The 8,415-nt window shown below is 50.7% G+C and overlaps 1 non-coding gene across 1 annotated transcript; it reads left to right on the top strand.

Annotated features, from left to right (window-relative positions):
• The first annotated feature begins 6,404 nt into the window (after window positions 1-6,404).
• On the top strand, window positions 6,405-6,529 carry LOC130042250 (small nucleolar RNA SNORA11). Its single transcript, XR_008795188.1, has one exon. It is a non-coding gene; the product is annotated as a small nucleolar RNA SNORA11 (small nucleolar RNA).
• Window positions 6,530-8,415: the final 1,886 nt, after the last annotated feature.

The raw sequence follows: 8,415 nt of genomic DNA, 5'->3' as shown, positions 1-8,415 counted from the left end.
TCCTGGTTTGCTGAGAATCTCGGGGTGGGGGGTGACCCCCAAGCTGCACACCAGGAGTTGCCCCTGAGCACCCAAGCAAAGCAATAGAGGAAAAATAAATGTGAAAGAGACAGGATTCTGAAAGATAGGTCGAGAAAGAAAAGAACAGCCCAGCCTGGCAGGGGATAAGGTATTCAGTAAGAGAAAAGTCAAAAATAAAGTTGGACAGACAGGTTTGCCAGATGGCAGCAGACCGTGACGCTCATGCAGAGGAATTTGCCTTTTATTCTGTAGATAGCTGGGGAACTGAATGCAGATAAAAGGCAGTGGTTTAGGAGACAGACCTGCTGAGAACTCTCAACCTGGACAGGTCTCCCTTGGTCTCCCCCTGGCTTGTCCAGCAGTGCGGGCCTGGGAGCCGAGGACCGAGGCCTTTTGTGGCACTGTCTCTTCCAGGCCACAGCTGCTCCCGGAAAGAGCGTGAGAATTCAAAGACCCTCCATGAGTCCCAGGTTTGATTCCAAATTGCGGTGTGTTTCCCTTTCTGCATGTTCGAAACTCTAGCCCTTTACTTTTACTCATCCTGTGAGCCACAAAGGTAGAAAAAGAAAACTTGGACCTGCAGATTCTCATGGGTTTTCCATCTGTATCCACAGGCTTTGTGGAGGGGGGAGGGGGAAAGGAAGGGAGAGAGGCTGGGCTCTGAAGAGTGGGCACCTGTCCACGCCCTGCCCAATACTCTCCCAGGCACCTCCCTGTACAGACAGAGGAAGCAGCAGCTGTTGTCCTGCAGGAGAGACAGGCAGAGGTCCACCTGGCACCACTGGGACTTTCACAATACTGCCCCAATGACTTCACACACACACACACACACACACACACACCCCAGCAGTGCCAGCGGTGGCAGCCCGGGAAAGCTGGGCCACCTGCCAAAAGAACTCTGGAAACAGAAGAGAAAGAAGCCAGGCAGAAACTCCCAGCCTGGCTGGACGCTGCTCGCAAGAGGCTTTCTCTTTCCTTCCCTCAACTTGTCCTCTGCTTGCCTCTCAATTTTTCTCTTCTCCCTTCTGCCAGACGCTGATCCATCTGTGGCCCTTCCTAACCTTCCCCTCCTCCCTCCATCTTTCATCTCTCCCCGTGACATAGTGAAGGGGGTGGAAATGGCAGCTTCTTCAGCAAAGTGAAGCAGATCTGAGACACTGGGTTGTTTGGGCCAATAAAGTCATCTGTCTCATCCAAGTGCTTAAGGCCAAGTGAGGACTGCAGCTTTTATCGTGCGGATTTCAACCCTGCCACTTCAGTCTCTGGGAGTAAAGCTAAAGCTCTACCTTCTGGGGGCTGGAGGGAGCAACACCTAGCAGTGCTTGGAAGTCACTCCCAGCTCTGTATGATGCTTAAGAGACCACATTTAATGGCAGGGATTGAATCAGGGCCGACTGTATGTCAGGCAAGTTTCTTAACCCCTGTCCTATCTCTCTGGCCTTTCAAGTTTTACTCTTTCTTTCCCTTCCCCCTGCAACAGTGGGGCTGGAGTGACAGCACAGCAGTAGGGCGTCCACCTTGTGCGCAGCCAACCCGGCCAAGCCGGGTTCGATTCTTCTGCCCCGCTCGGAGAACCGGGCAAGCTACCAAGAGTATCTCGCCTGCACGGCAAAGCCTGGCAAGCTACGTATTCGATATGCCAAACACAGTAACAACAAGTCTCAAAATGGAGACATTGCTGGGCCCACTCGAGCAAATCGATGAACAACGGGAGGACAGTGACAGTGACAGTGACCTGCAACAGTGGGGCCATGCTGCAACACACAGCACTCAGGCAGTCTTTCTGGAGAGCCCGGTGTAATGGAGTTAAAGAGCGAAACCAGAATAATTATAATGACAGGAAAACACAGGAGCAGAGGGCAGGACAAGCTGTGGTTTGGAAACATCTCACTCTAGAATAATCAGTGAGGAGTCCCAGCTAGAATGCAAATGAGCTCTGGACCTCCCACCCACTCCAGCCACCCCAAACCTCCATTCACATTCTGTCCACAGTCTGCTTGAGACCATGGACTTCATGTCCGAGCATTTGCATTTCTACAGCAGCAGAGGCATAATTCTCCGCCCAGAAGTTCAAACTGCAGAGGTTCAGGCACCCTGAACAAAACAGCAGAGGCTGTTCCCACAGCCCGGGGCCCAGAGGGTGCTGGAGCCAGGCCTGCGGGGAAACCAGCTCTTCAGTCTCTGATGCCATCTAGTGGTGCATTCCACTTCCAACACCGCTTCTTCCAAAAATCTGAGCTGGAAACAGAGGGTAGGGAGCTTAGCTTATAGCTCTGGACCGGAGTTCCATGCCAGGCACCCATATGGTTCCTCGAGCACTGCCAGGAGTGATCCCTGAGCTCAGAGTCAGGAGTAAGCCCTGAGTACATCTGGATGTGACCCCAAAACCAGGGGTAGAAAAAAAGGTCTTTCTTTCTAACCCATAGCTCTGTTCCACATGCACTAAAATGAGACATCCCTGGTCTCCAAACACTCATCTTCCTGGCTCAAAATCCTACCGTGACCTTTACACAGTATGGCCTTTCTTACTTCTTGGAACTCTCCCGAGGCTGCCATTACATTCAGAGTTCTTCTCTGGGTCTCTAAGGCATTCCTGGACCTGACATCTGGTCTCTAACCCTGTGTATCGGTCTTCTTGTTCCTCCAACACCCAGGCCTCTGCAGAGTTATCCAATCTCCTTGGAGCATCCTTTCAGGCAAGAAAAATCAACTTTCGTTTCAATTTTCTGACCAAGAGTCACTCACTTCAATGACCTGGGACTTGGGGATTTATTTTATTTTGGGACTTGGTTGGTTTTGCCACCCCCACTGTGTTCAGGGCTTACTCCAAGCTCTGTGCTCAGGGATCTTTCCTGGTGAGGCTCGGGGGAACTGATGTGGTGCCAGGAACTAACCCCAGGTCAGCCATATGCAAGGCATGCGTCTTATCAGCTGTACTACCTTTCTGGCCCCAGTGGCTCTCCTTTAAAACTACTGCCTACTACATTCATTTGGGTAACATAAAGTAACAAAACAAGAGACTAACACCCGAGAACAGCTGTGATAAATACCAGGTTGTTCACTCCATGGCTTAGAGGCCAGCTGCACACTTCAGGGGTAAAGTCAGCTCAGATAGAAAAGGGAGCACCAAATAAAGGGTGCTGGGAAGATCTGCCCAGGATGGGAGATGCCTGCTGAAAGTAATCTATGGACCGAACATGATTGCCACCCAATGTCTCTTCTGCAGATCACAGCACCCAAAAGGAGAGACAGAACAAAAGGGAGTGCCCTGACACAGAGGCAGGGTGGAATGGGGATGGGGGGTGGGTGGGAGGGATACTGGGATTGGTGGGGGTGGAGAATGGGCACCGGTGGTGGGATGGGTACTCGATCATTGCATAACTGAAACCCAAGCACAACAAGTCTACAACTGTACCTCATGGTGTTTCAGCCCGGCAAGCTACCGAGAGTATTCGATATGCCAAACACAGTAACAACAAAGTCTCCAATGGAGACGTTACTGGGCCCGCTCGAGCAAATCGACGATCAATGGGAGGGCAAAAAAATAATTAAAAAAAATAAAAAATAAAAAAATTTTTAAAAAACTACTGCCTACTAGGCTGACACCTAAGGATAGCAGATACATGGTACAGATAGATTGCTCCATAGCTGGAAGCCTGCCTCATGAGCAAAGGGGAGAAGGCAGCTGGAATAGAGAAGGGATCATAAAGAAAAAGATGGCTGGAGGAATCGGTTGGGATGGAAGATGTGTGCAGAAAGTAGATAAAAGACCAATGATAACCTCTCAGGGTCTGTATTGCAAACCATAAAGGTGCTGGGAAGATCTGCCCAGGATGGGAGATGCCTGCTGAAAGTAATCTATGGACCGAACATGATTGCCACCCAATGTCTCTTCTGCAGACCACAGCACCCAAAAGGAGAGACAGAAGAAAAGGGAGTGCCCTGACACAGAGGCAGGGTGGAATGGGGATGGCCAAAAGTAGAGAGAGATTATAGGGAATCATGTCTGCCATGGAGGCAGAGGGAGGGTGAAAAGGGGGAGGGGTATACGGGGGATATTGGTGGTGGGGAATGTGCACTGGTGGAGGGATGGGTGTTTGATCATTGTGTGATTGTAACCCAAACATGAAGCTTATAACTATCTCATGGTGATTCAATAAAATTTAAAAAAAAATACTGCCTACTGAGCCCCATCCTGTTTCCTTTTTTTTTTTTTATCTGCTTGTTCTGGGGCCATCCAGCAGTGCTCAGAGGCCACTCCCAGTGGAGCCCCAAGGATCTTGTGGTGCTGGGGAAAGAACCTGAGCCTCTTGCACGCAAGCATGTGCTCTTGCCCGCTGAGCCATCTCTCCAGTCCCCCTCCTCAACGTTTTCCTTAGCAATTGTAACTTCTATTTTTCTTCTCCTTCCCTTCTCCCCACCCTTGTTGTTTTTCGGCAGTTGTTGCAATAATAGAGACAAGATGCACTTGATTTTTGTGCTCATCCCTAGTTGTGCACATCAGAAATCACATATTACTGTGTCCCCAGCATCCCAGGTAGCATCCCAGGCAGGTGTGGGGTGATGCCAGCGATTAAACTCAGAGCCTCATGCTTGCAAAGCAAGCCTTTTTTTTTTTTTTTTTTTTTTTGCCAATGAACCACCCCTACTATGATCACTTTGAGCACAATAGATTTTTTTTTCTGCTTTACTACAGTTTGTTTACTACATTTTTATTTTCTCCTCTTCCCTTTGTTGTTGTGGGTGTTGCAGTGACCAAAGTTGGCACACACAAAAGTGGTTGTGACACTCACATATTTCAGATGTGGTGCTCAGCAGGAATCACACATCAGGCTAGGGTGCTATATTCTCACCAAGATTGGCACTCCTTTCGGTTATGGATTTGCATATGCATATGCCAGGGGTAGCTGCCTTTATCTGAGGCAGATATTATGGCAGTGGTTCTCACCTGGGGTCCCTGTGCTCACACACATGCATGCCAAGGATCACACTTCCAGGCCATGGTGCTCACACCTCTTTTTCATCGTGGTGCTCAGCGGTGCTTGCACACACCTAACTGTGTTGTAACCAGAAATCACTTGCAGTGTGTTCACAGACAGGAGAACTACCAGGATCACATCTGGCCAGGCAGACAAGAGGAATTTAGGCTCTGGCAGGGCAGGCACTCTAAGCCACTGCAATATCAAGCCACTCAATATTCTTCTGAGCTCCCTGCATTTTTTTCTTTAAAATTTTTCCCCTTTCCTTTCCCTCTTGTTGTGGCTTTGGGGACCAGGGGATCACTGCACACTTGATGGGGGTGGTCCCAGAGATGCACCTCTTGGCTGAGGTCTGGAATCCCAAACAGCGGTGGGGTGGGATGGTGCCATATCTTACTCATATCTTCATGCCTACAAATCAGGTGCTCTACCATGAGTCATTCCCCAAACCTAGACTCATTCATTTACTTGTAGGTCACACTGACGGCCAGGGGCTACTGTCCTGCAGTGTTTGGGGAGGGGGCAAGCAGGTGTTGAGATCAAACCTGAGGCTTCTTCGGGCATGACATGCATTCCTTCCCACTGAACCACTTCCTAGATTTTTGTTTGTTTTCATTTGTGCTCCACAGCCTGCGGTGCTCAAGAGCTTCTCCCAGCTTTTTGTTTACAGGCCCCCGCCACCCCCCGCAGTGGTGCTCAGGGGCATTCGTGGATCAAGCCCAGGGCCTCACACATGTGAGGGGAATGCTACCACAGAGCCGCACACCCAGCCCTAGATTTTTTTTTCTAGATTTTGTTTTTCTAACTGAATGCTAATTCTATAATGCAAGGGATTTTCTTTCTCTTTTGTTCCTGCTATATTTATCTATCCCAAGCACCTTGGCATGTAAATATCTGTTGGCTAGTTGAACAGAGCTGAACCTGAGATTCCTTAAAAGCACAAATATTACTTATGTCCAGCCTTCCCACCCATAGACAGGGATGCCACTCTGTCTCTGTGGCTCAGTGCTTCCAACTGCAGGGACAGCAATGCCCCACTCTCCACACAGCTGTAACTGCCTACGAGGGTGAAGGGAGGGAGAAGGGCGCACATGGCAAGGAGGCTTTAGGCCGGTCAGAATGCACCGCAGTCAGACAACAGCATTCTCAAATTCGAATAGCCTTTCGTGCAAGGAGGGAGGGGAAGAGTGAAGGATGGGAGGTGTTGGGGCCTTCTCCAGGTAGAGTCCGATGATCTTGGTACACACCTGGGACTGAAGGGGCCCAGAGGAGTGAGTTATTGTAGACGAGCTGAGCTGGGGTGGTACTGGGCATCCGGACAGCAGTGATTCACCCACTTCCCTGTCTCGTCCGTTTCCTCCTAAAGATAAGCCAGAAGTCCCAGTGGTAAGAAACTATACAAATGGGGTGGGCTCAGGTCCCAGGCCTGAAGTCATGGCTCCTCTGTTTACAACACACGCAGCTGGAATCTGAGCTCAGTGACAAGGAGCACAAAACGTGTTATGTCCTATGAACACATGCCCACACACAAGGTGAAGTACTCCAACGAATGCATCACTACTGGACATTTCAGAGGAAGTAAGAAAGGAAGGAAAGAGGAAGGGAGAAAGGAAAGAAGCAAAGAGAGAAGGAAAGAAGGGAGGGAGGGAGGGAGGGAGGGAGGGAGGGAGGGAGGAAGGAGGGAAAGAGGGAAGGAGGGAAGGAGGGAAGAGAGGGAAGGAAGGAAGGAAGGAAGGAAGGAAGGAAGGAAGGAAGGAAGGAAGGAAGGGAGGGAGGGAGGGAAGGAGGGAGGGAGGGAGGGAGGGAAGAAGGAAGGAAGGGAAGGAAGGGAAGGAAGGGAAGGAAGGGAAGGAGGGAAGGAGGGAAGGAAGGGCGGAAGGGAGGGAGGGAGGAAGGAAGGAAGGAAGGAAGGAAGGAAGGAAGGAAGGAAGGAGGGAAGGGAGGGAGGAAGGAGGGAAGGGAAGGAAGGGAAGGAAGGGAAGGAAGGGAAGGAGGGAAGGAAGGGCGGAAGGGAGGGAGGGAGGAAGGAAGGAAGAAGGGAAGGGAGGGAGGAAGGAAGGGAGGGAGGGAGGAAGGAAGGAAGGAAGGAAGGAAGGAAGGAAGGAAGGAAGGAAGGAAGCTATTCAAAGCTCCTATTCTCTCTGTCTCAGGTGGGAGAAAAAAGCAGTTCTTTACCAGCACAGTTGTTGCTCTTTTCTGGATCACAAATACAGAGAGAATTAATGACAACTCTTCCTGAAATTCTTTTGGGTTGACTCTTGGGTCAGGTGTTTCATTACTCATCAAAACCATGTGACCAGGGGGACGAGAAATAGAATAGCAGGTAGCATACTTGCCTTGCATCCGGCTGAACTGGATTCAATCCCCAGTCTCCCATGTCATCCCCCCACCCACCAAGCCTAATAGGAGAGATTCCTGAGCATAGAAGCAAGAGGAAGTCCTAAACATTGCCAGATGTGACCCCCCAAAAAACAAACAAAATAAAAAACATGTAACCATACCAGAAGAGATAGCTCAATGGGCTGAGCTGAGCACATGCTTTGCCTGCAGGAGGCCAGGTTTGACCCTCAGGACCACCTGGAGTGACCCCTGAGCACAGAGCAAGGAGTAGCCTTGAGCACTGCCAGAAGGGGCCCCAAACCAAAGCAAAACAAAGCCCCTGTGACCAGGACACAGATCTTGCAGGTGAGGATTTCAGCTTCCTCATTGCTGGACTTGTTTAGACAGGTACACTAGCTCCACAGGCATCCCTCCAGCCTTGTCGTGGCGATGCCTGAACCTGATTCATTTCCTGACGCGGGATATTGCCAGCCACGCGCAGACAGAAGCCGCGTACTCCGGCCTGTGTGGAGGAGAGGGGTGTGGAGCCGGAGGCCTTCAGAAAGCTGAATCCCAGTGGTCAAAGACACCGCGCCAGGATTCCGTGAGCAGGTGAGGCCTAGGTGGGACACCAGGGAAACGAGGGGCCTGAGAAGGGATTGTTTGAAACCACCCTCGGGAGAGTGACCAGATGGAAAAGGAACTCTGGGCCGGGGAACACACCTAGGGTCCTTAGGGAAGAGGAGAGTGATTGGGGGGTGGAGACTAAATGGGGAGAAGGAGGAGATGGGAACAGGGCCATGGAGGGGAGGGGACAGAGAAAGAGTTGGGGACATGAGAACACATGAGAGGGTACAGGAGGGAGAGAAGCTAGAACGGGAGGGGCAGAGGACAAAATGAAAAAGATGGCTGGAATTTGAGATGAATGGACGATCCTTTCATCAGGCCTAGGAGCTGGGATCACAGGGTCTGTGGGCAAACAAAGGAGGGGAATGGGGTGCCATCAGGGTGATGATCAGAGCAGCTGTGTTAGAGAAAGCTGATTCCTCACCACCTCCTTCTCTGGACCCAGCCTCCATTCTGACTGCCCACACCC

The sequence above is a fragment of the Sorex fumeus genome, unplaced genomic scaffold (assembly GCF_029834395.1).
Source record: "Sorex fumeus unplaced genomic scaffold, SorFum_2.1 ptg000098l, whole genome shotgun sequence".
NCBI lineage: Eukaryota > Metazoa > Chordata > Mammalia > Eulipotyphla > Soricidae > Sorex > Sorex fumeus.
The sequence above is the reverse complement of the archived record's forward strand: the minus strand, read 5'-3'. Positions and strand labels throughout refer to the sequence as shown.